This window comes from Nomascus leucogenys, chromosome 14 (genome assembly GCF_006542625.1).
Source record: "Nomascus leucogenys isolate Asia chromosome 14, Asia_NLE_v1, whole genome shotgun sequence".
NCBI classification, from domain to species: Eukaryota; Metazoa; Chordata; class Mammalia; order Primates; family Hylobatidae; genus Nomascus; species Nomascus leucogenys.
Genome location: NC_044394.1, coordinates 78,264,527 through 78,282,417, shown reverse-complemented (window position 1 = coordinate 78,282,417; position 17,891 = coordinate 78,264,527). Strand labels below are relative to the sequence as shown.

General features: G+C 44.4%; 1 long non-coding RNA gene across 1 annotated transcript; it reads right to left on the bottom strand.

Annotated features, from left to right (window-relative positions):
• Positions 1-205: 205 nt before the first annotated feature.
• On the bottom strand, positions 206-17,622 carry LOC105740818. Its single transcript, XR_001116902.2, has 4 exons — positions 17,394-17,622; positions 8,138-8,373; positions 4,164-4,351; positions 206-973 (listed from the first exon to the last, which is right to left on the bottom strand). It is a non-coding gene; the product is annotated as an uncharacterized LOC105740818 (long non-coding RNA).
• Between the last annotated feature and the right edge of the window lie 269 nt (positions 17,623-17,891).

Genomic DNA, 17,891 nt, shown 5'->3' with positions numbered 1-17,891 from the left:
CCCCATCAAGAGTTGGGCTCCTTTAGAATGACACGCGGGGACTTTCACAGCTGGTTGCCTTCCCCTCGCCTACCACCCCCATGCCCACCTCCATGTATCCTTCCTGGCACTGCTTCTCCACTGTTGGTGCACAGCAGATGGGCGGAGCCCTCCTGTGGGGCTTGAAACTTACACAAAATGAATGCAAAACTCCTTAATACAGAAATCACACATGAAATTGAACGTGTATTTACAACAAAAACTTGTAACAAGTTATACATTTTTTAAAGCCTTGGGATACCCAGAAAATAAGAGAACATTTTCATTAATTAACTATGTGATACCTCTATGCTACAGCCTCTGATAACCTTGTTATGTGGCACTGATTTTTATTGCCTTTTCTACAGAGAACAGAAGAGAATGCCATCTTTCCTGTAGCATGGTTGATTGAAAATCCCTTTTATTATTGATAGTTAAGTTAAGTTTCCTTTTCACAACTCACTATTAGTCATGCATGCCGGGAAGCAATCCCTATGTTGGTGGAGATGTGTCAAACGTGCGGCCTCATGTGCAGATGAATTCACCATCTATATAGCATGCCACATGCTTAGGCTCCACAGACACAAGCATTCCAGTCAATCTGATTTCATGCAATTCCCATTAAAAACGAAAAGGTCTGTATGGTATGTTTTTAATGGTATTGGTGGCATTTGTTCCAGGTGGTCAATTCGATTTTGTGCAATTCTCATCAGAAAGGAAAAAGACTGCATGATGTGTTTGTAGCAGTATCGACTGTGTTTGTTTCAGGTGGTCAATGACACCATCTGGTGCTGGGAGGAAGTCCAGCCCAGCAGCAGAGGTGGTGTTCCCAAAGGGAGACAACAGTTGACTGGCAAGCAGCTAGCAAGGGTCTCCTGGCCCTGGAAAAGCTGCCTTGCCTGAGAATGCAGCATGGCCCCAGGCGAGCTCCCTGCTGGAGCCTCTGCTTTCTTACCTGTAAAAAGCAGATGAGGACACTTAGCCGCCAGTGCTCCGTGACATTCAGTGACAGAGCATATGCACAGCATCTGTCCCAGGGCAGCCCCTTGCTCCTGACACTCTTCTCTTCAACCTTCCCCACAGCTCGGGAAATCACAGTGACAAAGAGTCCAGGTGGGCTGTCCTCACCACAGCATTGGCTACGCTCATTCTAGGTCTACCCCCCCAGCCCACCTGCCCGGCCTGGCTTATCCAGGCTATGTCCCAAGGTACGGCAAAGACAGGACTGTGACAGAGTGCTCCAGCCTTCCCCGTGCTCAGCAAAATCCCTGCAAGAGAGAAGCCCCTCAACCTAATTTGCAGGGAGCCTTCAGCCTTCCATGGAAGTGTTGATAGGCCTCCCAGGGCTTCTGCCTTACGAAATGAAGACAGTAATTCACAAGTTTGACCCAAGTCTTGTGCCACAAATGGGCAAATCAGAAAGCTGGAAAAAAAAAAAAAAAAAAAAGGAAATCCCTCAACCACCTACCTTGCTAGATTCCAAAAGCCATATATTTGGTGTTCAAAATAATCTTGAGAGATTAGTCCAACTCATTTGGTTTTCAGGTGAACAAACTAATCTATACCTACAACCAAAATTAAACCCCGATAAGTGTTATTTGTATAGGACCCTGTGCTTCTTTGGGGACAATTATTATTTGCTACAAAGATTAATTAGTTTCAAATCTCCCATATAATAACTATGCATGTAATAGGAACCTTCTAGAGAAATGTCTGAGCCCAACAGGTGGCTTGAGCACACCAGGTCCTCAGGCAGGTCAGCGGGGGACTTATTTTGGCTTTGTGGGTGTGGCTGCCCCTTGCTACAACACCTTGAGAACCCATCAAGTTCCCCAGCAGGGCCGTCACCCTGTCTACCTGTTTCTGACACACCCAAGAACAGGAGCCTAGAATATGGACAAAAGTAATGCCCTATTGGAAAAGACACTGGGAAAAAGAGAAATGCCTGTGGTGAAGACCCAGCACAAGATTCCACCAAGTGACGAGGGGCTCAGGCCAGATGTCCCCAGCACCACGTGGCAATCTGGCTTGGCCTCAGTGGCAGATACAGTCACGTGAGGCAGAAATGGCAGCATCCTTGCCAGGGGCCCTATCTGGTGTCTTTGCAAGAAAAATGGGCAAAGGAGACCTCAGAAACATCTCAGTGGCATCTCTTCCTATCCAATCAGCCCCAGAGCTGGGAAGAGGCCCCGCAAGCAGGCTGCACGAAGGTTGGAAGAATGTGGCCTGTTAAGCCTTGGAGTAAACCCAATTCCTGGATTGGTCAGGGTCTGCAAGGTTTGGGCCCCTTTCCTATAAGTGGAGTGAAGGGAGGGTGATGGGTGATGGCTGGTGTGTGTCGAGTCTTCCAGGACAGACTCCTCCAAACCTGCCTGCTATGGCTGGCCCTCGCAGGTGTGAGCCACCACTTCCCAGTGGCCTGCCCTCCAGCCTCAGCCTTCCTCTGTGTGCATAAGCCCCTGTTTCCTCTCCCGGGCAGAGAAGGCTTAGTTCTCACTGATTTCTGCCTTTTCTTCCTCCTGCCTTGTTTAAACAAGGATGGTTCTCCATCCCATCAATCCAGAGAAAGTCATGCAGTAATTACTGGAGCAGTGAAATAGGGCAGTAAGGACCTCAGGGGGTATAAAATATTGGCCCTATTCTTTAGGAGCTTTATTGGGGTCAAAGATTTTAAATAACAACGCCGGGGGTAAGGCTGAGTCACATGTGTGGTGAAATAGCTTTGCCACACTAGCCCCCAGAGCCGTTCCACAAGGACAATCCACGATTTGCAGGAGGGCAGCTCCATCTGGTTGAAAGCATTGAACTAGGAGGCAGAAGACACAGACACTAATGAGGCTGCTCGGCTGGTCGTGTGAGCATGGGTGAGTCACCCTGCCCAGTCATCTCACCTGCAGCCTGCAGGAGTCTCTGCTGTGGGGATTACTGGTCTGGGTGGTCAAGAGGCCTGAGAGTTCTTCCTTGCTCACTGCCAACAGTAGCATCCTGAATGCTTCCTTAGCCTGCACCTCCATAAAATCATAGTGTGATGGTTTGTAAGGCTTTCCAGCTCCGGAGCTCTAGGACCTTTGAATGAGGTAATGGATAGGAAAGCTCCAAACCAATGCATGCTTGCAGGGCATTATTGTGTTATTACTAACTCTGGCAATAAAGATTCCATAAAGGAATTGGAATTTGAACCTGGCCTTGAAGGAAGGAAGAGTAGAGCTTGGATGATGGTACAGTGTGCAAAGAGCACGATGCACAAGCTGGGAAAAGCGAGGGGGAAAAGGAGAGGGGGCAAGCAGAGACTCTGGCTAGGGACAGACTGGTGGAACTTAGATGGCCATGATGGGAGACTCAGGGTCATTCATCCATGCATCCTCTGGGGACAGGGGCTCAGGCAGGCGGCAACATCCTGGAAATACCTCGGGGGCCTGAGCTAAGGCCGCACAGGCCCCATCTCCTGTCACTATGCCCTTCCCACAAGTCCGTGAGCACCACAGCCTGCCCTCACTGTGAAAGGAACCAGCAAGGAGGCTGAAATCCAGCACCACTCCCCCTTCCAAAAGGAAGTCTGTCAAGGGATTGCGATTTTTTGGTTGGCTGTACTGGAGAGTCTTATCTTCCTGTTGAGCTCTGATCTGAGTATGCCTAAGGCTCCTTCTTTCTGGGGCTTTGGAAACCCCTTGTTTGAACAGGGAGCCGGCCATGGCATAAATGATGACTTTTATGAAAGTCAATTTTTAAGTCTTTGGCACACAGGGCTGAACACTTCATAGGACTCATTGGCACTAAGGAAGTCACAGACTGCATAGCTAACATTGCATCTGAAGTTATCTCTGCAAGGGGAAGCTGTCTTTGGCGTGGGAGGTAGCCACGTTTAATTATCATTCACAGACACTCCTCAACACTGTTCCTGGATGCCTCAGCTATTATTCTGGTGGCTTCTAAAATAAAGTCTGGTGATTATTTTGTGTGAGTGTGTGGATGGCCTGCAAGGACACCTGTCTTGTTTTTGCAGCATTGGTTTATCTAAAGAAAATTGCAGAGCTCAACAGGAAGGGAAAGGCTCTTCTCTGGAGCCGAGAGGATCCTTGGTGGAGAGAAACAATAGGGACTGGGCTTGGGTGAGTCTGGTGCATCTCTGGGCAGGCACCACTCACCCTGTATTGTCCCCACACAGGGCCCAGTCTTTAGGGTGTCATCCCTGGAGAGGAAACACCACCGCTGTCACTCTTCCCAAGATTTTTTTCAGGCCTCATGTGCTCATCCTCCTGGGGCTGAGCTGTGCAAGCTGCAGATGGCCTTGTGCAGAATCACTCGGGGAACACACGCGCATAGTTTCTGCCTGCTGGGGAAGAGAGAGGCAGGATCTGAATGGACTCAGCCTCTTTAGGCCACCTCTCCCTGATGTCTGCCCACAGTTGAAGCTGGCCTTGCACAAAGGGGCCACCAGTCTCAGGTGGTGACGCAGTAGAGTAGGTGGGTGACAGTCAGCACACACACAGGAGTAAAAATAGGAAGAAGGGCATTGCTAGCCAGGGCGACTTGGCTATACCAGGATGCAAATGATCGTATAGTGATGCTGCCAGGGTTATCAAAGCAGAGAGAGAGGCAGACTTTAGACACCAGCAGCAAGCTCCCTCCTCCCCAAGGACAGTAGTTTAAAAAACATTTCTCGTGATGTCATCCTTACTTAAAACCAGCGTAGAAACACAGTGAAAATGGTTTCAACGAAAAACCCATGATGGTGGAAAACAAGAGTTCTGAGTCTCAGTAACACAGCTCCTGCCCCCTCCAAATTGAGGACTAACAAGAACATGCAAAAGGAGGAAAAAAGGCCCAAGAGCAGCACAGAACTCCGGCTGTCACTTGGCGTCAAGCAGCTGGGTAAGAGAATCTGAGATCTTGTCATTAGAGACATGCCGCATTCTTAAGCTAGGTAAAACCTAAATCCTGTAAGAACGGCCTCGGAAGGGGTCGTGGTATGTGCAAGCCTCATTATGAAATAGCCAAAACCAGCCAGTTTTATGAGCATTTATTTGCTAACTTGGGGGATGTAAGAAAAGCAGATCTCTGTGAGTGTTTCATAGGATCCCAGTGCCAGGAAAAGCCTTCAACATGCCATGTCATCTGTCCCTCTCCCAGGGCCTTCAGCCACAGCCAGAGCAAGGGACCGACTGCCACTCAGAGGCCAAACCCTTCCCTGCCTCCCTCTGCCTGCCGCCCACTCTGTGCACTGCACCCACACTGGAAATTTCTACCCTCTGAATAATCCGATTAAGTTGTATCCAGCCAGCCATTGCCAAAGTGAAAGCATATTGCCTGGGAGGAACTGAATGAATGAATCCATTGGAAGCCACCAATGCACAGGCGCAAGTCAGTTTGTTGGAATGGCTGGGCTTGGAATGGGAAGTACAGGGCTGCCCTGGGGCCCTGGACTGGGAATGGGAAGCTGCTGACTAGGGGAGGAAGGGAAAGGCCTGGCACTGCCACCAACAGTGCCAGAGTGGGTGCACAGGATGCTAGTGACAGCTGGGACTGGGCGCTGCTAATGAGGAAGAAAAGAATGTGCTGAAAACAGACTCACTTACTTTACAATTTTGCCTAGAGCCAGGCCTGCATTTAACTGTCCCAGAAATGAACCTGTCAGCAAACCAGGGAAGGGCAGTTTGTGATTTGCTGGGGTTTGCAAAAGCCCAGGTGGCTGCGGCTAGACCTTTTGCCCTGCAGGTCACCTTCCGTCTCAGGTGCTTGGGTGGGACCCTCAGTCGGAGCAGCCAAGAGCCCCGGGTTTCTGACTCAAGGTTAGGAAAGACCATTTCAGCCAGAATTCCACCGTCTCGGCTGTCTGAGCAATTCAGCACATTCCTGAAGATCTAAAGGCCTCTGTAGTTACTACATTTTAGGACTTGCTTAGACCTCAGTGGGTCTTTTGCTGTTTAGAATTCTACTGATTTATTTCTTTATGTTCTTTTTAATTTTTTTTTTTTTTTTTTTTTTTTTTTAGAGGAAGGGAAGAAGCCATCTGTCAGTAGCTCATGCTACAAGCAAGGGAGGCTGGGCTCCTTCTTGCTCTCTTAGAACTCCCTCACATGCATTCTCAGCACCCCAACTAAAGCCCTGATTTCATTCTGTTTTTACATAAAGACTTGCCCCCAGGAGAGTTTCAAGAAGCTAAAGCAAAACAAAGCAAAACCAAAAGAAAGCAAAACTCTCCTAAATGTGCAGTGGCCTACCTGAACTCTGGGCCTGACTGTCCTACTTTTGAGCTGTGTGGCACCCTCCAGGCTGGCTAGCCTCTCTGGTTTCATTTCCCTCATATATAAAATAACCGAGTTCACCAGATACACTCTAAAGTTTCTCCAGGCATTGACATTTTTTGATCTCAAGGTCTGGGGAATGCCATCACTTCTGATCACTGACCACTTCTAAATAACAGTGAGATCTGTCCCCAAAGGAACTGAAAATAACTTCCAGAATTGCGTTGTTCTTTCCGTTCAAAGCACCCAAAGTCTGGAGAGCAACCCGACATGTCTCCTAACAGTATACAATTTACATAATCTTTACAAATCTTCTCATCACTGCAATATGAAATCTACAAATATAGCAGCTACTAAGCCACAGTCAGGGAGGAAAGCAGCTGCAGTCCCTCCATGAACACAAAGGAAGGAGGAGAAAAAGCTAAAAAAAGGAGGTTTAGAAATCCCTCCAGAAGGTTGCTTGCAAAAGGGAAAAAGTACACAAGAAAGTTTTCCTCTAACTTACCTCTGAAACAGACTAGGATGAATGGATGCTTCCCCCACAAGGAAGAGAGGTAGACAGTTTTCGCATAACTTTATCCTTTCATCATGGGAACGCGTGGTATAACCAGTGCCAACAAACAGGATACCAAGGAGGCCGCTCTATACGTTTATTTCTCCCATTCCTGATCTATTAATAGCTTCCGAGTGTGCTTTAGGATACACCTTGCTTATAGATTAGTTATGTATAAAGTATAAAGAGACTACCTGGACTCAATGTGATAAATCTCTGAATATGAGAAGAAAAAAATTGTGTACAAAACAGCAAACGTAAGTTGTGGGGAGTCTTGTCTAATGGGACCAGCAAATGTTTCAGCCAAGACATTGATCATACAAAGCCTTGATGACAAATGCTGGATCTTAACGGGTCTTCCCTCCAGGAAGAACTAATTCAATCAGAGGAAATAAAAATGGATCACACTTGTTTCTTCTCTCAATTTTACAGTGTTGACTGGCAGCTCCAGGGATGAGCCCAAAGTAATTCCACACATAGCTGTAACAAAGTAGACAGCACCGTGTAACAATTGGGTCTCTATTTCTTATCACTATGGACATGGACATCTTAGACCACAGTATTATAGGCATTTGCTCCCTAAACTCTCTCCTGATGCTCAGAACAGTTTTTGTTGAGGCGACTGCAAACATGGCGGGAACAGCACAGCGGACCGTGATTAATGGTGTGAGGCACAGTCCAATTCCTTCATTAACATTTTGAGTTCCAAGGCAGAGGTTTGAAAGTGTTTGTAGTCAAAGAAATCCTTCTTCAAACAAAGTCTAATGCAGAAACCCAGTACATCAAACAGAAGAGTGAAGGCGCCCTGTTTGAGGGGATCATGGTGAAAAAGATGGGGGTGGGATGGAGGGGTGGGGAGCTCTACTTAAAATGAGTTGCTTCCCTAGGGGCACCTCGGCAGCCCCTGAGATTCTAAGGAACGGTTTAAGAACCTCTGATGGGAGGGGTTTATCACTTCTGTGCACGATGCTTTGGAATGTTAACTAAAAATATCACAAATTTATAAATTGTGAGAAGGAGAGGAGATTTTATTTCTTGTAAAGGGTTACAGCCTGCAAGGTGGCCATCCTGCAGGCTCAGAAGTGTGCCTCTGGCCAAGACCGGAGTCAGGCATGTCGAAGCAGGAGGGGCTGGGACAGAAGCTTCATGCTGGACAGGGTGGCTAAACATATGTATTCAACAGGTTACAGGAAGAACTACGAATATTCATGAAGGTAGTCCCGACACATGCATATTGAACAAACATGCATGTAACATACAACCCAGGTTCACTTTGGGGTGGAGATTTAACATTTAAATGTATTAAATTTAGGCCCCATACCTCAAAAGGTCTTTTCAGGACATGAAGGCGGATGAATGTACTTTCTGCAAACCAGCCAGAACCAGTCCATGGCCGGTGGTCTCTTATCAGGAGAAAGTTACTGGAGTCAGTCTCTCATCCAATCAAAGCTATAGTTATGGCTGGTGGAACAGCGGTCAGTTACTCAGCGTCGGTGAGCTGGGTGAGTTGTAATTGTTTTAATCTTGCTTATCTTGAGGGCAGTGCTTGTTTAGCTGCTGGAGAAAAGGAAAAACCTTGTGGCAGTTAGAACCTAGTTTATTCTTTAAATGTTGTGTGTGTGACTTAACCCTTGGCTTGGCATGGCCTTAGGTCTTGTTTATAATTTGGTGTCTTATGACCACAAAGAGTTCATTCTGTTGGTCTTATGATCTCTATTTTAACATTAATGCTGGTCGGTTTTTGTGTTTAAAGAGAAAAAAGGTGGGGGTATAACAAGGTATGTTTGACCTCCTGTCCCTTCATGGCTAGGAACTCAGTTTTAAGGTTTTCCTGGGATCCCTTCGGCCACAGGGGGATCCATTTTGTTGGTGGAGGAGCTTAGCATCTTATTTTTAGTTTACAGGAGGGAGCAAAAAATCCTGATACTGGCTTTGACTTGCTTTTGTTGGAAAGCTGAGAACCAACCAGCCTATTTTTTTTATTTAATAAACCCACTGGAACATACATACATATGCACATACAAAAGCAACATTTTAAAGACATGTCACAGATGGACATCAGTTGGAGTCCCCCAAAACTCATTTGAATTTGTATTAAGCCCAACTTGGAGGAAGGGTAGGGATGCGATTATAATGCAGTGATAGGCCAACACGGACTCACACCAGTGGATGAGAACCTCTTGTTAAATTTCCAGGAATTTTCCAAGGTGATTTTTAAACACAGCCATTATTAAAAATTAAACTCTGCATCCAGCAATTGCACTCTTTGGTATTTACCCAAATGAGTTGAAAACTTATGTCCACATAACAACTTATAATACACACAGATGTTTATAGTAGCTTCATTTATAAATGCCAAAATCTGGAAGTAACCAAAACGTAGGTGAATGGATACATAAATTGTGGTATATCCAGGCAGTGGAATAGTATTCAGCATTAAGGAGAAATGAGCTACCAAGCCATGAAAAGACATGGAGGAATATTAAGTATATATTACTAAGTGAAAGAAAAAGCCAGCCGGGTGTGTTGACTCACGCCTGTAATCCCAGCACATTGGGAGACTGAGACGGGCAGATCACGAGGTCAAGAGATCAAGACCATCCTGGCCAACATGGTGAAACCCCGTTTCTACTAAAAATACAAAAATTAGCCAGGTGTGGTGGCGCATGTCTGTAGTCCCAGCTACAGCTACTCGGGAGGCTGAGGCAGGAGAATCACTTGAACCAGAAGGCAGAGGTTGCAGTGAGTGGAGATCCTGCCATTGCACTCCAGCCTGGCGACAGAGTGAGACTCCATTAAAAAGAGAAAGAAAGAAAGAAAGAGAGAGAGAGAGAAGGAAGGAAGGAAGGAAGGAAGGAAGGAAGGAAGGAAGGAAAGAAAGAAAGAAAGAAAGAAAGAAAGAAAGAAAGAAAGAAAGAAAGAAAGAAAGAAGACAGAGAAAGAAAGAAAGAGGCAATCTAAAAAGACTACAAACTATATGATTATAACTATATGACCTTCTGAAAGAAGACAAATTATAGAGATAATTAAAAGATCAGTGGTTCCCAGGGTTTGGGGGAGGAAGGAATGAAAAGGCAGAGCACAGACTTTTAGGGTGGTGAAAGTATCCTTTATGATACTATAATGGTGGATACATATCATTATATATTTATCAAAACCCATAAAATGTACAAGACCAAGAGTGAATACTAATATAAACTATGGACTTTGGATGATAATCATGAGTCCGCGTAGGTTTATCAGTTGTAACAAATGTATTGCATGATGTAGGATATTGATAGTGGGGTAGAAGGAGCTGTGGGAGAAGATGCAGGGGATATATGGGAACTCTGCACTTTCTGCTCAGTTTTGCTGTAAACCTAAAACTGTTCTAAAAAATAAAGTCTATTAAAAATAAACTGTATAAGATTTAATTAAATAACATATTAAAAGCAGAGGTGATTGATATTCAAAATGGATGACCTCCTAACTGTTTTATCATATATTACTATTATCTATACTCTTATTTCTATCTATTGTATCTGTATAAAAGCGTTATTATACAATGCTGTACCTCCATGTAACTCTTCCCAACTCCGTGTTAAGTGACCTCAATTTGGTAGCTTGAAATCAACTTGGCCATAGCTGGTAGTGTTTGCAGTATAGAAGTAGGCAACCACTACATAACAGCACTCTTCCCCCCAAGACAGCTGATTATTTTTAAAATTATTATTAATATTTTTCACATTCAAGGTCTTGCTCTGCTGCCCGGGCTGAAGTGCAGTGATGTGATCATAGCTCATTATAACCTCGAACTCTTGGGCTCAAGCAATCCTCCTGCCCAGCCCCTCAAGTATCTAAGATTACAGGTACACATTACAACATCCATTTTGTTGTTGTTGTTGTTTTGTACAGACATGGTCCCACTATGTTGCCCAGACTGGACTTGGCCTCCCAGAGCGTTAGAGGCATGAGCTGAGAAGCCCAGCCCAGAGCTGGTTGTTGAACATCTGTGGCACACCACTAATAGTGGGTACAGTTGTTGGACTCACGTTTAGGATCAGTAACATATATATACCTGAGAATGTCAATCAAAATATGGCTTTTGGAAACATTATGGAAGCATAGATCTTCACATATGATTAATTTAAGGTTTACTCTGAAGTCATCGAGAGACCTCTTTAGAATGGTTCCAAGAATTCCCTCTTTTGAAAGCCAGGAACTCCAACCAATCTAAAGAATTAAATCACTCAAATTTGAAGAAGACAAATATGCCTCAGGAGCAGCTCTCTTGCTATCAAAATCACTCAGATCACGTTCTGAGCGATAGATCCTAATTGCTGAACTGTTTACTGTAATTAAATCTATCAACATGGTTTTCTCCTGATGAAAATAAAGTTTGGTATATTATGTCTTTTGCAAAAGGTGTCTCTTATCTCCTTTAACTTGTAAATCTATGAGTCAGTAAGACTTCTCTTCAAAACCTGATTTTTCTTCCCTCCTCATGGATATAAAGAACTTAAAAAAATCAAATTAATATGGCCCACAAGAAAGAAGTTGGTTGCAAGCACCATTATTTTATGCAAACACTGTTATATCCTGCTATATCTCATCAAGAATATTTGTGTGTCTGAGGAACGTGTAGATCTTTTACCAGCCTTTGTTTCCATCGATGAAGTTTGCAAGTTTGAAATAGATTCCAATCTGTCAATGCTTCTTTTGAGTCTATATTGTGGTGCTACTGTACAAACCAAACATGGAGGAACAGTTTTGAAATAGAGGCAATCTCACTTGTAATTGGTGTTAGCACAACTGTTTGCTTTTAGCCCAACGACTCTCAGCACTGTCTGCCTGTTAGCATCAGTGGATAGGGGAAGGAGAGCTTTAAAAAAAAATACTGAAGCTCAGGTCCCAACACCAGGGATTCTGACTTAATTGGTCTTAAGAGGGTTGAGGGGATCAATAAGTTGTGAAAGCTTCCCAGGTGATTCTAATATATAGCCATGATGAAGACCTACTATTTGAACCTATATAAAAATCATCTGATGCAGTTGATGTGAATTTGTTATTTGTCGACCTGAGACATAGGGGAACATGCCAAGTCAAATAAAAAACAAATCAATCATCCTTGATTATGGCATGATTTCAATGTCTTTTGGTTAGTTTAAGAAAATTGTGCTTCAGCATCAATAATATCACATAAAATCACCCTCTCTGTTGGGCAACTTCTAACGTTAAAAGGTAAGTCCTATAAAGTCACTTCAGTTATATCCCACTGAGGGTCCACTCTGCAGCCAGTGAGCGAGCGGTGGAAGGTGCCGGCACCACCATGTTCCAGGCTGCTTTGTGGTTAGGCTTCATTCTGCTTCCTCTCCTGGCACTGCCTTGCATCTGACCCATTTTCTAAGCCAGATCTCTCAGTCTCCTGCCAATTCTGTGAGCCTCATATCCTTGTGAAAAAATCCTTCCCGTCACCCCACCCTGCTTCTTTTTGCTTAAAATAGTCAGAAGCACTTTTTGTTCCTTGCAAGAGAAAGATTCCTAACTGATACTTTGTCATACCCCTAAAGGAAACAGAAACCAGTGACCAGTTTTCAAAAAGAAACATTTCTGAACCTAAGAACATAAAAATTCAAGAAGAAAATAGTTGGGAGACTTGCCCTGCAAAAAAATAAATGTTGCAAAGTATACAGAAAAAGGAAATAGAATAGAACAGAGCATCTGAAAGCAGGCTCAGGCATATGGAGGCTCGGGCTATAACAGAGACGGCGTGATACATTGCAGAAAGGACAGGTTACTCAGCAAGCGGTGCTTGGAAAATTAATGCTCAGTGCGGGAGAAACTACATTACTTTCAGAGGTATGAAAAATCGAAATGCAAAATCAAAACTTTAAAACATTTGGAAGAAAATACAAGAAAATATAGGCCGGGCACAGTCGCTCACACGTGTAATCCCAGCACTTTGGGAGGCCGAGGTGGACAGATCACTTAAGGTCAGGAGTTTGAGACCAGCCTGGCCAACATAGTAAAGCGCCATCTCTACTAAAAATATAAAAATTAGCCAGTGTGGTGGCGAGCAGCTGTAGTCCTAGCTACTCAGGAGGCTGAGGCAGGAGAATTGCTTGAATCTGGGAGGCAGAGGTTGCAGTGAGCCAAGATCGTGCCACTGACCTCCAGCCTGGCTACAGAGCAAGACTTTGTCTCAAAAAAAAAAAAAGAAAATCTCTTTATGCCATATAAATGTACCCAAAACTGAAAGGGAAAGACTGATGTATTTGACTACAATTAGGTAAACTTTATTTATTTATTCATTTTTATTTTTAGAGACAGAGTCTTGCTCTGTCACCCAGGCTGGAGTGCAGTGGTGTGACGGCAGCTCACTGCAGCCTCAAACCCTTGGGCTCAAGGGATTCTCCTGCCTCAGCCTCCTAAGTAGCTATGACTGCAGGGGTGCCCCACCATGCCATGCTAATGTTGTATTTTTTATTATTTATTTATTTATTTATTTATTTTTCTAGAGACAGGGTCTCTCTTTGTTGCCCAGGCTGGTCTCAAATTCCTGGGTTTGAGTAATCCTCCTGCCTTGGCTTCCCAAAGTGCTGGGATTACAGGCATGAGCCACCGCACCTGGCCTCAAAATTTTTTATATGAAAAGCCACCATAAACAAAGTGAATAGGCAAGTCACCAGTTAGAAAAAGATTTGCAATTTAGATAACTAGAAAAGGATTAGAACCTAACATGTGTAAAAAATTCATACAAATCAATAAGCTACAAACAGGCCAATAGAAAAAATGAGCAAGGGATATAAATGCATAAAACACAGAAAAGAAAAACTGAATAGCCTATGTATATGAAAACATGATTATTCACTAGTAATAAGAAAAATGAGTTATTTTAGTTTATACTCAAAAGTATTGATGAAGATGTAGAGAAATGAGAACTCAAACTGCTGGCAGAAGCGTGAAACTGGCTCAAGACTTTGAGAGACAATTTGGCAATAGTTGGTTAAGGGGAAGATGAGTATGTATCGTCTACCCGAGTAGTGTTGCTTTCATGGTTCATGCTAGAGAAACTCACACTTGGCCATGATGGCACATGTATAAAAGTGCTCATTGTAGCATTGCTTATATCAGAAGAAAAGGCAAAAATCAAAATGTCTATTAACAGTAAATGGGTAAATTATAGTATATTTATACAGTAGAATACTCTACTTATTACACAGGAGTAAAAAGTTAATTAACTAAAGCAGCACACTTCATCATGAATGAATGTCAAAAACATAATGTCAAGTGGGAGAAAAGCAAGTTGCAAAATTATATCGGTTAATCTAATTATTTAAAATTGGTATATTATGTCTTTTGCAAAAGGAGTCTCTTATCTCCTTTAACTCGTAAATCTATGAATCAGTAAGACTTCTCTTCAAAATGTGATTTTTTCCCCTCCTCATGGATATAAAGAAATTTTAAAAAATCAAATTAATATTGCCCACAAGAGAGAAGCTTATTGCAAGAACCATTATTTTATGCAAACACTATTATATCCTGCTATATCTCATCAAGAATATTTGTGTCTGAGGAACATGTCGATATTATCTATAGGAAAAGTATAAAAACATAACCAAGAAGAGCATTCACTAACCTCTGCATAGTTAGTTCTTAGTGAGGGAAGGAAGGGAATGACATCAGGAAGCCAAAGGCAATTTGATTGCATCTGTAGTTTCCATTCCTTAAAAAATATCTGAACCTAATTTACTAAATCTGGGTAATGGTATGATGAGAGTATATTATTTTCTGTACTCATTTGTCCTATTTTAAATATTTTTATTAAGTGTCCCAACCTGACTTTTTCTCCTTTCAACTAAGATACCGAAAGCCTTTTTGCCCCAGAACTACTTTTGAAAGGCTTTTTTCAAAAAAAGATACCAAAAAGCTTTTTGACCCAGAGATACTTTTGAAAGGCTTCTTTAGGCCAGGCGCAGTGGCTCATGCCTGTAATCCCAACACTTTGGGAGGCTGAGGTGGGCGGATCACTTGAGGTCAGGGGTTCCAGAACAGCCTGGCCAACATGGTGAAACTCCATCTCTACTAAAAATACAAAAAGTAGCTGGGCATGGTGGTGGGTGCCTTATAATCCCAGCTAACCGGGGAGTCTGAGGCAGGAGAATTGCTTGAACCAGGGAGGCGAAGGTTGCAGTGAGCAGAGATTGCATCATTGCACTCTAGCCTGGGCAACAGAGTAAGACTCCATCTTAAAAAAAAAAAAAAGAAGAAGTAGAAATTATGAGATGGAAAAGCTTTTTGCCCCAGAGCTTATGCTTTCACATGTCACTATTGTAGCTCCCAGCCCTGTGGGGTTTCACTCTAGGTGTTATCACTTGCTTCGATTATAAGACTCTAGACCACAGCCCTGGGTGAACCCTGGCCCATCTGGCATGAAGACAGAAGACCATTATACAATTGCCAGCCTCTTCTTTTTATTCATCCTCGTAGTCAAGAAATATGTGTATGTGTCCACTGCAGCCTGTGTTTGCTCTGCCTCCTCTCTTCCTGCCACACTCCCAGCTTGATGTTTGCCAGCTCATGCCTGTGCCAGTTGTTGGCACTTACTCTTTGGCGAGTGTACAACTGAACTTACTGCCTCTGGCTCCTCCTTCCTGTGCTCTTGCCCTTCCATCCACCAACTTTATTAATACTCTGTTTTATGACCCAGGTTACCGAGGAGACCTCAAATCAGGGTGGAGAAGGTATGTCTGCATACCATGCTCTCCCTCCCCAACCTCTCCTCTGCAGGTCCATAGTCACCTATTCATGATGCTCCTCAGACATGGCCATCCAGGCACTGCCCACCTCTCGTTGTGAAATACACTCAATTACCATCTATTGATACCTATTTTTATATTTTACTAAAGTGGCAATAAAAAATTATTTGGGGGAGCATAGGTAGTAGAAATAGCTTTATTAAAAGAAAAATAAATATCACAGATTTTGCTGTATACATTTCCAAATTCTTCATTACAATTTTTTTTTTCTTCATGAAGATTGGATTGTACTGCATATGGCACTTTGAAACCTGCCTTTTCCCTTTATAATTTATTCTGGGCGTCTTTTTTTCAGATCAATGATTTTTTTCTTTTTCTTTTCTTTTTGTTTTGTTTTGTTTTGAGACAGGGTCTTACCCTGTCACCCAGGCTGAGCGCAGTGGCCTCATCTCGGCTCACTGCAACCTCAACCTCCTGGCCTCAAGCAATCCTCCTGCCTCAGCCTCCCAAGTAGCTAGGACCCCAAGAGCATACCACCACACTCAGCTAATTTTTTTTTTTTTTTTTTTTTTTTTGTAGAGACAGGATTTTGCCACATTGCCCAGGCTGGTCTGAAACACCTGGGCTCAAGCAATCACCCTGCTTTGGCCTCCCAAAGTGCTGGGATTCCAGGAGGTCAATGACCTCAAGCTCCTCTATTCCCAGCAGCACTTCTGAGCTCCTGGCAGGAACATATATTCATGTATAAGCATGAAAAGGGGGGTCCCCAACTCTGCCAAGGGTGGGAGTAGGGAGCCATGGTAGACTTCCTCACGAACACACCCAGAGATGACCAGAAGGCTAAACATTGGTGCCTTTGGCCTTCAAGATACCTTTTAGAAGACAATTATTATATTTTCTTGACTGTGAGTGGAGATAGGGTGGGAGGAGCAGCTTCCAGGACCTTGCCCCACGGCAGACCGGCCTCTGCCCTGTGGATCCCAGGACCCTGCCCCACAGCAGGCTGCCCTCTGCTCTGTGCATCCCAAGCACTTTCTCTGCACTGCCTGGTGTTGCAGAAGCCCTGCCTCGCCATGGACACCGTGGAAATGAACAGTCTTGCTGAGTGACTGGCATTTGCAAAGCTTTCACAAATAACACTAAACACCGTGATTTCCTCAAGATGTTCTGGAGCCCTCTTAGACTGGGCCCTCTCTGTTGTGGGGGTGCTCAATCTCCCCAGGCTCAGGCTGCCCAGGGGCTGGGCCACGCAGCCCCTATCGTCACTCTCACTACCCAGGCCTCTAGCCTGCACGCTTCCCCTCCCTACACTCCCCACAGCCAGCTCTCATCAAGCAACTGCTTCTCCAAGTGCTTGTGACTAAACCCCAAAGAGGCCTGGAAAGAGGATGTTGGAAACAAGCAGGGGGTGCACTTTGGGGGAGGAGAGGCCTGGGAAGCCGGCACACTTCTATGTGAGTGGAGGCTGTTGGCTGATTGGCCACTTGACATTTGACCTGAGCCCCAGGGAAAGCGCACCCTCCTCTCTTTCATTTTGTTTATGGCTTCATACAAGCTTCCCATTTACGTGAACATTCTGACAGAAGAGGGCTCTCATTTGGCCAGGTCCTGAAAGCAGAGAATTCTGTTCCTTCTATGGGACCAGCAGCCTCTCTTGCAGGCCTTTGGCTCTGCCTGCGAGGCAGGTGGGCTGCCAAGGCTTCCCAGCTGGGCTTTTCTGCTTTAGATAAGCTGAGATATTTGTGCATGAAACCTTCTGAGATGTGACTCTGCGAAATGCATGCTGCGCCACACCCCTTTTATCATTGTTAATTGAGAGCAGAGTCTTGCTAAACTTACCATGTGATGGATATTTCTCCGTTTTGATGTTGCACAGAATGAAGAACATAGACAGATGAAGTAGGCCTGGTGGTGCTCTGAGCAGAACAAATCCTAAAGCCAGGTTAGACTAGCTGTGCACTGTTTCCCTCGTGTCTAGATTTCTGAAGGATAAGTCTTTTGATTTGTTTCTAACCGGCTTAAAAGAGATGGGGAGGCGGAGGAAGCAAGGAGCCGAGGTGCAGCTGGATGCCTCCCAGGATGAATAATGGCAACAAGAAACAAAGTTCTTAAAGCCCAGATGGTAAGGGCCTCAGTCTGGGTGTGAATGAACTTGGCTTGACTTCTTTGCTACCGTCATATGAACCGGAAGGAGACAGCTTAGATAGAGCAAGCCTGTTCCTTCTAGAAGCACGAGGGTCCTGTGGCGGTTTTTGCTTCAAACACCGCAGAACACAGAGCAAACCCCATGACGCCATCCTTCAACTAAACAGCCCAAAGCAGCAAACTAGAGGTTTC